The sequence below is a fragment of the Choloepus didactylus genome, chromosome 14 (assembly GCF_015220235.1).
Source record: "Choloepus didactylus isolate mChoDid1 chromosome 14, mChoDid1.pri, whole genome shotgun sequence".
Classification (NCBI taxonomy): Eukaryota; Metazoa; Chordata; class Mammalia; order Pilosa; family Megalonychidae; genus Choloepus; species Choloepus didactylus.
The window spans coordinates 99,634,542-99,648,085 of NC_051320.1; positions in this window are offsets into that span (position 1 = coordinate 99,634,542).

Genomic DNA, 13,544 nt, shown 5'->3' on the forward strand with positions numbered 1-13,544 from the left:
GGGCGAAGGTCTTGGCGAGGATGTGACTGGACTCTGTCTTAAAGGGAGTTTTCTGGTCGTTGTGTTGAGTGAAGAAGAGCAAGTCCGAGGCCCCTGCACCAAGCCAGGTGTGGGACGCTGGTGGCAGGTGCAGCGCGCGGGGTGGAGACGGCAGGATCCACTCAGGGACCGGGCTGAGATACAGGACTAAGGAATCAGTTTGGCTTCATTTTAACTAGTAGGATCTTGGAAGATCCTGTTTACAAATAAGTTCACACCCACAGGACTGGGGTTCTTTGTGGGAGACACGATTCCACCCAGAAGGGTGAAGGAGCACCTTCTCCTCTCCATCAAGATCTATTTCCAGGTTCTCCCTTTTACCCTCTTATCTGTCTGTCTATTTCTATGCCAATTCCATACCGCTTTGTTTTCACGGGATTTAGAGGATAGTTTACTATCTGAAAGGCAAACTTCCCCTCCTGATCCTTCATAATTTTCTTGGCTATTCCTGAAAATTTATTCTCCCATATATACTTTAAGTTAACCATACCATTTAAAAAAATATAACCATTGGGTTGTGAATTAGAATTATATTCATTATACACATATTTGATATATTTGGGGAGAATTTCCTATCTACTATATTGTCTCCCCATCCAAGAATATTGACATCGTATTATTCTTCAGATCTTGTTTTATGTCTTTTAATATGATTTCACAGTTTATGATTTACTGCTCCTTGATAATTTTTAAAGTATTGTATAGTTTTTGTTGCTGGTATTTATAAACTGTTTTCTCATTTCCATTTGAAGTTGATTATTAATACTATAGAGGAAATTGATTTAGTTTTTCATACTTATCTTGTATCCATCTGTGCTGATTTGGATATATTATGTTCCCCACAAAAAGCCATGAACTTTAATCAAATCATGGAGATGTGACTCACCCAACTGTAGATGAAACTTTTGATTAGATTCTTTCCATGGAGGCGTGGCCCCCCCTTTTATTGAGGGTCTTGATTATTTATTGGAGTCCCTTAAAAAACTCTGGCACAGACCCAGACGCTTGCTGGCTTAGCTCAGAGATGCTTGGAGATGTGGACCCCTGACTTTAGACATTTTGGAAAACACCATTTTGAAATGCAATCCGGGAGCAAAGAAATGCCAGCCATGTGCCTTCCCAGCTAAAACATTTTCTGGATGCCGGTGGCCTTTCTCCAGTGAAGGTATACCCATGTTTATGCCTTGGTTTGGACACTTATATGGCTGTAGAACTATAAATTTGTAACTTAATAAATCCCCTTTATAAAAGCCAATCCATGTCTGATATTTTGCATAACGACAACATTAGCAAACTGGAACACCAACACATATTGATTCTGATATTGTTTTCTAGGTAGACACTCATATCATCATCAAAAAAGATGGTCTCTTTTTATCAACATATATTAATTATTTTTCTTTTTGTTTTTGTAAGAATTACCAAACAGCATTGAACAAAAATTGTACAAGTTGGTGTCTTTTCCTTCATCCTGATTTTAATGTAAATGGCTTTAACATTTCACTCCATAAAGTGATGCTTACTCTTCCTCTTTTCTTTTTTATAAGAGAAGCTGTCGGTTTACAGAACAATCATGCATAAAATAAGTCCATGGTTTAACGTAAGGTTCACTGTGTAGTGTAGTTCCATGTTTTTATTTCAATTTTTATTCTATGACCATATATACACTCGAACATTTCCCCTTTTTAACCATTTTCAGATATATATTTCAGTGCTGTTAATTGCATTCACAATGTTGATTACCATCACCACCATCCCTTATCTAAACATTTCTTTCATTCCTAATAGGAACTCTCTACATTTTAAGCTTTAATTTCCCACTTCCCATCCCTACCCCATCCCCTGATAACCTATATTCCAGATTCTGACTCTGTGAGTTTTCTTATTCTAATGATATCAAATCAGGGAGATAATACAATATATGTCCTTTCGTGTCTGGCTCATTTCAGATTATATCTTCAAGGTACATCCATGTTGTCACATGCATCATGACTTCACTCCTTTTTACAGTTGAAACATATTCCGTTGGATTTAAGTACCACATTTGTTTATCCATTCATTGGTTGATGGACAGTTTGGTTGCTTCCATCTTTTGGCAATTATGAATAATGCTGCTATGAACATTGGTGTTAAAATATCTGTATGAGTCCCTGCTTTCAATTCTTTAGGGTATATACCTAGTAGTGGAATTGCTGAGTTATATGGTAGTTCTGTTAGCTCTCTGGGAAACCGCCAAACTGTCTTCCACAGCCACTGCACCATTTTACATTCCCACCAGCAATGAATGAGTGTTTCTATTTCTCCACATCTTCACAACACTTGTTATTTTCTATTTTTTTAATAGCAGTCATTCTAATAGGTGTGAAATAGTATCTCATTGTGGTTTTGATTTGCATTTCACTGGTGGCAAATAATTTTTGAGCATATTATCATGTGTTTTTTGGCCATTTGGAAAGATGACTATTAAATCTTTTGCCCATATTTAAATCCTTTGCCCATTTAAAAAATTGGATTGTTTGTCTTTTTGTTAAACTGAAGGATTCCTTTATGTACTCTGGATATTAAACCTTTATCAGATATATGGATTCCAAATATTTTCTTTCATTGTGTAGTTTGTCATTTTACTTCCATGATAAAGTCCTTTGAAGCACAAAAGTTTTTCTGGCTCTTATATTAAAGTATTTGATTTATTTTTTTACTGTGAACTTTAACATGTATACATAACAGTGATAACTTTCAATGTTGGATTTCACAAGTAGTTAGAGAGCAAATTTCAAAGTACGTCATGGGTCACAGTGCCACAACTTCAGCCGTTTCCATTATTGTAAAATTTAACATACATATAGAAAGGCATCATTTCTCGATGTACAGCTCAACAAGCAGTCATACAGGTAATTTCAAAAATTGTTACGGGTTACAGTTTCAGTTCTTTCCTTATTGTGCAATACAAGGTCTATATAGAAAGGTGAAGACCTTCAAGGTGCAATTCAATGAGCAGCTATAGAGCAAATCCCAAAGAATGCTATAGGCTTCACTTCTACCATGTCATTTACCTCCTTCCAGCCATTCCAACACCCCAGCATCCAAAAAAATCTATGATTATATAAAGTTTCAGTATTCATAGACATTTGTTAAATCTTATTTTGTTTGATGCTACCCCTTACTCTCACTTAATCTCTTTCTCCAACTTTAGGGGTATCAAGACAGTAAGCACCCTAACTTGTTCACGTTGAAAGGGGGTGTCGACAGCATGGGGAAGGGGCCACATCTGGCAGTGGATCTTAAACAGGCTGTTGCCTCTGGGTTTTAGGACTTGTCTGGTATAGGAACACTCTGGTGGATTTAAGTTTCTAAAAGATAAAACTTAGTGAGTGCATCTTTTATGGAATCTCAGGTAGGGACCTAGGTATTTGGTAAGGGCATGGCACACTGTGGCCATTTGGGATGTGTAGCTGGAGCTTGCATAAGAGAAACCTCCAGGACAGCCTCTCGACTCTATTTGGGATCTCTCAGGCACTGTGACCACATCTTGTTACCTTTCTTTTCCTCCCCCTTTAGGTCCAGTAGGCATTTTCAATCCCTCACTGCCAGGGCCCGGCTCATTCCTGGGCGTTATGTCTCATGTCACCAGGGAGATTCATTCCCCTGGGAGTCATGTCCTTCGTGGGGGAGGTTAATGCATTTATTTGCTGAGTTGGGCTTAGAGAGACAAAGGCCACATCTGAGCAACAAAAGAGGCTCCCTGGAGGTGCCCCTTAGGCATAATTATAGGAGGGCTCAGCCTACTATTTACAACTCTAAAATTTCAAAAGAGCAAGCCTCAAGTCAAGGGCTTGATTTATTATGTAGTGAGTTCCTAACTTCTCTTAATATATATTCTATCCCAAGATAAATGGTCAGTTTCTTATGTTATCTTCACTTAGTTTGTACGATCATCATCACTCTCAACTTTAAACAATTATCATAACATAATACATCCCACAGCTTTTATCAGCTGCTAATTATTCATCCCTAGTATTAGTGTAGTGCTGGTAAGATATTTCTATTAAATATACTCATTAATACATAATGGGTAGTTTTTCCAAATCACTCTGTTAACCCTCTACACCAGTGTCATGCTGTATAAGCATATCATGCTAACCCTTATTTAGGTTTGTGGTGCTGCTCTGTGGGTCACATGCCTTTAAACTACTATTTACGAACATGTTCACCTTCAACACGTCACTGATACTTATCCCATTAACGAGCCATAGTCACACCTGACCATTCCCATAACGTTAAGATCACAGTCATTATCATATCTATGCATATTAGATTACTGTTCCCTCTTTGCTAGCTTCTCACTATCTAGTTCCCTATATTATACATTATAAGACACTTATTTTACAGTTTTCATGGAGTTCACATTAGTGGTAACATACAATATCTCTCCTTTTGTGTCTGGTTTATTTCACTCAGCATTATATGTGTTCTAGATTCATCCACATTGTCATATGTTTCATGACTGCCTTCCTTCTTACAGCTGCATAGTATTCTATCGTGTGTATATACCACATTTTGTTTATCCACTCATCTGTTGAAGGACATTTGGATTGTTTCCATCTCTTGGCAATTGTGAAGAATGCCACTATGAACATCAGTGTGCAAGTATCTGTTTGTGTCACTACTTTCAGATCTTCCAGGTAAATACCAAGAAGTGAAATTGTTGGAACGTAGGATAACTCAATATCTAGTTTTCTGAGGAAATGCCAAATTGTCTTCCAGAGTGTCTGTACCATTATAGAGTCCCACCACCAATGAATAAGAGTTCCAATTTCTCCACATCCTTGCTGTTTACTGGCAGCCATTCTAATTGGTGTCAGATGATATCTCATTGTGGTCTTGATTTGCATCTACCTAATAGCTAGTGAAGATGAACATTTTTCCATGTGTTTTGTAGCCATTTGTATTTTCTCTTCAGAGAAATATCTTTTCATAACATTTGCCCATTTTATAATTGAGCTATTTGTACTATTGTCATTGAGTTGTAGGATTTCCTTATATATACAAGGTATCAGTCTCTTATTGGATACATGGTTTCCAAATATTTCCTCCCATTGAGTTGGATGCCTCTTCACCTTTTGACAAATTCTTTGAGGAACAGAATATTTTAATTTTGAGGAGTTTCCATTCATCTATTTCTTCTTTTGTTGCTTGTGCTTGGGTATAATGTCCAAGAAGGAAACTCATAATGCAAGGTCTTGGAGATGTTTCCCTACATTATCTTCTAGGAGTTTTATGGTAGTGTACCTTAAATTGAGGTCTTTAATCCACTTTGAGTTAATTTTTATATAGGGTGTGAGGTAGGGGGTTTCTTTTGGATATGGATATCCAGTAAACCCAGCCCCATTTGTTGAAGAGACTGTTTTGTCGCAGTTCAATGGCTTTGGGGGATATTCTAGTCTGCCAATGCTACCAGAATGCAAAACACTAGAAATGGATTGGTTTTTATAAAAGGGGGTTTATTTGGCTACACAGTTACAGTCTTAAGGTCATAAAGTGTCCAAGGTAACACTGGAGTACCTTCACTTGAGGATGGCCAATGGTGTCTGGAAAACCTCTGTTAGCTGGGAAGGCATGTGGCTGGTGTCTTCTCCAAAGTTCTGGTTTCAAAATGGCTTTCTCCCAGGACATTCCTCTCTAGGGTACAGTTCCTCAAAAATGTCACTCTTAGTTGCACTTGGGGTATTTGTCCTCTCCCAGCTTCTCCGGAGCAAGAGTCTGCTTTCAACAGCTGTCTTCAAACTCTCTCTCATCTGCAGCTCCTGTGCTTTCTTCAAAGTGTCCCTCTTAGATGTAGCAGCTTGCTCCTTCTGTCTGATCTTATATAGTGCTCCAGTAATTTAATTCAGACCCACCCTGAATGGGTGGGCCAACACCTCCATGGAAATTATCCAATCAGAGTCATCACCCACAGTTGGGTGGGGCACATCTCCATGGAAACACTCAAAGAATTACAATCTAATTAACACTGACAGGTCTGCCCACACAAGATTACATCAAAGATGATGGCATTTGGGGGGGACATAATACATTCAAACTGGCACAGGGGACTTATCAAAAATTAGTTGACCGTAGATCTGGGGGTCTATTTCTGAATTCTCAATTCGGTTCCACTGATTCAATGTATCTATCTTTGTGCTATTACCATACTGTTTTGACTATCATGGCTTTATAAGAGGCTTCAAAGTCAGGAAGTGTAAGTCCTCCCACTTCATTTTTCTTTTGCAGAATGTTTTTAGCAATTCAAGGCATCTTTCCCTTCCAAATAAATTTGATAACTAGCTTTTCCAAGTCTGTAAAGTATGTTGTTGGAATTTTGATTGGAATTGCATTGAATCTGTAGTTCAGTTTGGGTAGGATTGACATCTTAGCAACGTTTAGCCTTCCTATCCATGAACACAGAATATCTTTCCATCTCTTTAGGTCCCCTTTTATTCCTTTTGGTAAAGTTATGTAATTTTCTATGTAGAAATGGTTAAGTTTATTGCTAGGTAGTTGATTATTTTAGTTGCTATTGAGAATGGAATCTTTTTCTTTGGGGGTGTCACTTCAGTTCGGTCATTTCTAATGTTTAGGGACATTACTGACTTATGTGCATTAATCTTGCATCCTGCCACCTTACTGAATTTGTTTATTAGCTCAAGTATCTGTGTCATCAACTTCTCAGGGTTCTCCAAATATAAGACCATATCATCTGCAAATAATGACATTTTTACTTCTTCCTTTCCAATTTGGATGCCTTTTATTTCTTTGTCTTGCCAGATTGCTTTGTCTAGAACTTGTAGCACAATGTTGAATAATAGTGGTAACAGGGGGCATCCTTGTCTCCTTCCTGATCTTAGAAGGAAGGTGTTCAGTTCTTGACATTGAGTACTGTGCTGACTGTGGGTTTTTCATATATGCCCTTTATCATATTGAGGACATTTCCTTCACTTCGTACCTTTTGAAGTGCTTTTATCAAAAAACGATGCTGAATTTCGTCAAATGCTTTTTCAGCATCTATTGAGGTGATCATTTGATTTTTCCCTTTTGATTTGTTAATATGTTGTATTACATTGATTTTCTTATGTTGAACCACCCTTGCATGCGTGGAATGAACCCCACTGGGTCATGGTGTATGATTTTTTAATGTGTCTTTGGATTTGATTTGCAAGTCATTTATTGAGAATTTTTGCATCTACATTCATTAAGGAGATTGCCCTGTAGTTTTCCTTTCTTGTAGCATATTTATCTGGTTTTGGTATTAGAGTAATGTTGGCTTCATAAAATGAGTTGGGTAGTGTTCCATTTTCTTCAATTTTTTGAAAGAACTTAAGTAGGATTGGAGTCACTTCTTTTTGTAAAGTTTGGTAGAATACCCCTGTGAATCCTTCTGTCCCTGGGCTTTTATTTGTGGGAAGCTTTTTGATAACTGAATGGATCTCTTTGCTTGTGATTGGGTTGTTGAGGTTTCTATTCTTCTCTGGTCAGTCTACGTTGTTCATATGTTTCCAGGAAATTATCTATCTCCTCTAAATTATGTAGTTTGTTGGCATACAGTTGTTCAGGGTATCTTCTTATGAATTTTTAAATTTCTTTGGCACCCACGGTAAAGTCTCCCTCTCATTTATTATTTTGTTTACTTGGGTCTTCTCTCTTTTTACTTTGTCATTCTAGCTAAGGGTTTGTCAATCTTGTTGATCTTCTCAAAGAACCAACTTTTGGTTTTATTTTTACTCTCTATTGTTTTTTTTATTTTGTTCTCCATATCATTTATTTCTGCTTTAATCCTTGTTATTTATCTCTTCTTCTTGCTTTGGGATCAGTTTGTTGGTCATTTCCTAGCTTTTTAAGTTGTTCCATTACTTCTTTGATTTTAGCTCTATCTTCCTTTTTAATGTATGCATTTAGAACTATACATTTCCCCTTCAACACCACCTTCACTGCATCCCGTAAGTTTTGATATGTTGTGTTCTCATTTTCATTCATCTCTAGATGTTTAGCAATTTCTCTTGCAATTTCTTCTTTGACCTGTGGACTGTTTGGGAGTGTGCTGTTTAACCTGCAGATATTTCTAGATCTTTGATGGTTATTGACTTCTAGTTGTATTCCATTGTGGTCAGAGAATGTGCTTTGAATAATTTCAAACTTTTTTAATTTACTGAGGCTTGTTTTATGCCCCAGCATATGATCTATTCTGGAGAAAGTTCCACGAGCACTAGAGAAGAATGTATATTCTGCTAATTTGGGATGTAATGCTCTATATACATCTATTAAGTCTAACTCTTAATTACATTAAGAGTTATCACATTGTTTATCACATTGTTTAGGATCTCAATGTCCTTATTGGTCCTCTGTCTGGCTGATCTATCTATAGAAAAGGGTGAGGTATTGAAGTCTCCCACAATTATTGTGGAAACATCTATTGCTTTCTTCAGTTTTGCCAGTTTTTTCTCATGTACTTAGGAGCAGCTTGAGTGTGTGCATGAAAAAATTTATGATTGTTATTTCTTCTTGGTGAATTGTTCCTTTTATTAGTATATAGTGTCCTTCTTTATCTTTTATGACATCCTTGCATTTAAAGTCTATTTTATCTGAAATTATATTGCTATCCCTGCTTTCTTTGGGCTGTAGCTTTCATGGAATATTTTTTTCTATCCATTCACTTTCAACTTCTTTTTGTCACTGAGTGTAAGATGAGTCTCTCGTAAACAACATATTGATGTTTCATATTTTTTAATCCATTCTGCCAATCTATATCTTTTAATTGGGGACTTTAACCCATTCACATTCAATGTTATTACTGTGAAGGCAGTTCTTCAATCAGCCACCTTGTCCTTTGGTTTTTGTTTGTCAAATGCATCCCCCACCCCCTTTATTTCCTTTAAGGTACCCTTACTAAAACTACTCAGTTCTGTGCCCTTCTCCAGAACTCTCTATCCTTTCTTTTTTTCTCAGCTGGTAGAGCTCCCTTTAGTATTTCTTGCAGGGCAGGTCTCTTGTTAACAAATTCTGTCAGTGTTTATGAAAATTTTAAGCTCTCTCTCAATTTTGAAGGAGAGCTTTGCTGGGTAAAGAGTTCTTGGCTGGCAAATTTTTCTCTTTCAGAAGTTTAAATATGTCATACCACTGCCTTCTCACCTCCATGGTGCCCACTGAGTAGTCAATACTTAGTCTTATGTTGTTTCCCTTGTAGATGGCAAATTGTTTCTCTCGTTGCTTTCAGAACTTTCTCCCTCTTCTCAGCATTTGACAATCTGATCATCATATGTCTTGGACTGGGTTTGTTTGGATTTATTCTGTTTGGAGTTCGTTAGGCATCTTGGATTTGCATATTTATGTCATTTAGAAGGGTTGGGAAGTTTTCCTCAACAGTTTCTTCAAATACTCTCCTAGCCCTTTTCTCTTCCCCTTCTGGAGCACCAATGATTCTTACATTTGTACCAATGATTCTTACATTTGTTTGCTTCATGTTGTCCATCATTTCCCTGAGATCCATTTCAAAATTTTGATTTTTTTCACCGTTTGTTCTTTTGTGCTTTCACAATCCATCACTCTGTCCTTGAGTTCACTAATTCATTCCTCTATCTCTACAAATCTGCTGTCTCAAGAATATTTTTAATTTGATCAACAGTATTTTTATTTCCATAAGAACTGCTATTTTTTAAAAATTTACTCTTGCAAATTCTTCTTTATGCTCTTCTAGGGTCTTCTTCATGTCTGTTATATCCTGAGCAATGATACTGATGTTTGTGAGTACTTCTTTGATTAATTGCTCCTAGTTCTGTGTCTCCTCTGGCTTTTTAATTTTGATATTTTGGTTATCCATATCTTCTGGTTTCTTCATATGCTTTATAATTTTATGTAGTTTGTGGCCTCTTGGCATTTGCTTATCTTGACAGTTCTCTTTTAAAATATACATGCTTATTTGAATATCTATAATTTGACAGAGCTACAGCTTGGTGGAGTGCACTTTCCCTGACCTCCCAGCAGATGACACTCCTGAACCATCTTTACCCTCAAGCCAGTTCTCCCCAACTTCATCTATGCCCTGAGTGGGTTTCCAAATCATGCAGAAGTCCAATCAGTGCACCAATTTTCCATGTGCAGTGGGGACTGCCAGCCCTGTGGGTGGGGGGCATGCCCTGTACAGTTTGACAAAGAGTCTGATCCAGGACACAGTGGTCCCAGCCATTTCTGGGGCTGTGGGTGAAGTACTCTGGGGCTGCAGAGCTGTGTGTCTTACCTTCCAGTTCAAATGCTCCACCATCCCTTTATGCCGGATGCCCATGAGTCCCTGGGATTAGAGGAGGGCTCCTGGCACTTCTGTGGGGCACCCCTGCCTCTACACTGTGCACACCATGGGTTTCCAGGTGGAGGAATATTGGATGCTGTCAGAAGCCTGCCAAATCCCGAATTCCCTCAAGGAAGCTCTCAGCTGTGGGGCTGTGAAGCATTATCTCCCAGCCAGCTACAAAGATGTGTTCACAGGGTATGGAATGCCACCCCCTTCCATGATTGCCTGCTCCAATGGCCAGTCCCTGGCGTGAGGGCTCTTGGTGGAGGGTCTGTGAAGGGTTATCACCCACATCAGGTACTGAGGAGGGTGCCCAAGGTGTGGAAGACTATTCCTCTCCCAGTATCAGCTGGCTCCAGCTTCCTGTTTCCTGACGGCATTCTGGGCTGAACACTAAGCCATCTATAAATGCAGCCTCTTGGTTTCTCCAGGTAGACACTTACTGTGGGTGTAGAAGTCCCTGCCCAGCCAGTGGATCCCTGGAACTGCTGTTCTGGGGCTCTTTCTGTCCTTTATCTAGTGTTGTTCATGGAGGAGAATTTTGCTCTGTCTCTGCTAATCTGCCATCCTGGATCTCCATCTTTGATCTATTTTGATTTGATTTTTGTGTGTGGTGTGAGGTAGGGGATCCTTTTTTTTTTTTTTTCAAATGGAGATCCGGTTTTCCCAGCATCATTTCTGTAAGAGACTATGTGCCAGTTTGGATGTATTATGTCCCCCAAAACACCATGTTCTTTGATGCAATCTTGTGGGGGCAGATGTGTTAGTGTTGATTAGGTTGGAACTCTTTGATCAAGTGTTTCCATGGCGATGTGACTCAGTCAACTGTGAGTGAAACGTCTGATTGGATAATTTCCATGGAGGTGTTACCCCGCCCATTCAGGGTGGGTGTTAATTGGATCATTGGAATCATATAAAGGAATTCACAGACAGAAGGACCCCAGAGCAACTGAGAATGACATTTTGAAGAGCAGCTGCAGCTGAGAGACATTTTGAAGATAGCTGTTGAAAGCAGACTTTTGCTGACATTTTGGAGAATGCCATTTTGAAACACAACCTGGGAGCAAGCAGACACCAGCCACATGCCTTCCTAGCTAACAAAGGTTTTCCAGATGCCAATGGCCTTTCTCCAGTGAAGATACCCTATGGTTGATGCCTTACCTTGGACAGTTTATGGCCTTAACACTGTAACTGTGTAACCAAATAAATGCCCTTTATAAAAGCCAATCCATTTCTGGTATTTTACATAAGGCAGCATTAGCAATACAGAACAGACTGTTCTTTCCCAATTGAGTGGTCTTTGCTACCTTGTCAAAATCAGTCAGCGATAAATATAGGGATTGATTTCTGAGCTCTCAATTCAATTCCATTAGTCTATATATCTGTTCTTGTGCCAGTGCCATGCTGTTTTGATTACTGTGGCTTTGTAATAAGTTTTAAGATCAGGAAGTGTGAGTCCTCCAACTTCATTCTTTTCGGGAACTTTAGCTACTTGGGGCCCCTTAGTCTTCCATATAAATTTGATGGCTGTCTTTTACATTTCTGCAAAGAACGTTGTAATTTTGACAGGGATTGAACTGAATCTATAAATTGCTTTGGGCAGTAATGACATCTTTAGGAAATTTTGTCTTCTAACCCATGAACATGGAATGTTCTTCCATTTATTTAGGTTTTATTTGGTTTCTTTTTAGCAATGTTTTGTTTTGTAGTTTTCTGAGTACAAGTCCTTTATAACCTTGGTGTGCCAGTTTGAATATATTGTGTCCCCCAAATGCCATTATCTTTGATGTAATCTTGTGTGGGCAGACATTATCAGTGTTGAGTAGATTGTAATTCTTTGAGTGTTTCTTTGGAGATGCACCCCACCCAGCTGTGGGTGATAACTCTGATTGGATAATTTCTATGGAGGTGTTGCTTCACCCATTTGGGGTGGGTCTAAGTTGAGTCCCTGGAGCCATATAAATGAGCTGACAGACAGAAGGAGCAAGCTTGCTATAGCCAAGAGGGACACTTGGAAGAAAGCACAGGAGCTGCAGATGAAAGACATTTTGAAGACAGCCATTGGAAGCAGACTCTTGCTCCGGAGAAGCTGGGAGAGGACAAATACCCCAAGTGCAACTAAGAGTGACATTTTTGAGGAACTGCAGCCTGGAGAGGAACGTCCTGGGAGAAAGCCATTTTGAAACCAGAACTTTGGAGCAGATGCCAGCCACATGCCTTCCCAGCTAACAGAGGTTTTCCGGACACCATTGGCCATCCTCCAGTGAAGGTACCTGATTGCTGATGTGTTGCCTTGGACACTTTATGGCCTTAAGATTGTAACTGTGTAACCAAATAAACCCCCTTTTATAAAAGCCAATCCATTTATTGTGTTTTGCATTCTGGCAGCATTAGCAAACTAGAGCACTTGGTTACATTTATTCCTAGATATTTGATTGTTTTAGTTGCTATTGTGAATGGAATTTTTTCTTGATTTCTTCTCACAATTGTTTATTACTTGTATAGAAACTCTACTGATATTTGGGGTGTTGATCTTGCACCTCCCACTTTGCTGAATTCATTTTTTTAGCTCTAGGATTTTTGTTGTGGATTTTTCAGGATTTTCTGCATATAGGATAATATCATCTGCAAATAGCACAAGTTTTACTTCTTCCTTTTCAACTTAGATGCCTTTTGTTTCTTTTTCTTGTCTAATTGCTCTGGCAAGAATTACTCTTGGTTTTTGGTTAATAGCTTTTGGTATATTTAAATCATTTTCATTTATTCTCATTTCCATTGAAATTTTACTTGGAATGGCTCCTATAATTTTATCAAGTGACATCATATATAGCTAAAATGCTTTTATTTCACCTGTAATTTGTTGAGCTGATGAATTACAATGCTGTTAGGTCATGCTTGTATTCCTGAAATAAACCATACTTGGTCATATTATATTATTCTTTTGATATGCTGCTTGACTCTTTTTGTTAATATTTTATTTATGATTGTCTGCACCTCTGATATACATAAGAGATCTGATCTATGGAGTCCATGAGCTGTCTTTATCATTTTGAAGGGATGGGTCATTCTGATTTTAGAAAAAGAACTGGCTGTTTTATACATTATGTAGCCTGGCATATCGTAAACAACTTTCAAATGTTCTGATCTCTGAAGCTTGGTGAGAGAACAGCTGGGAAGCCATCTGGTC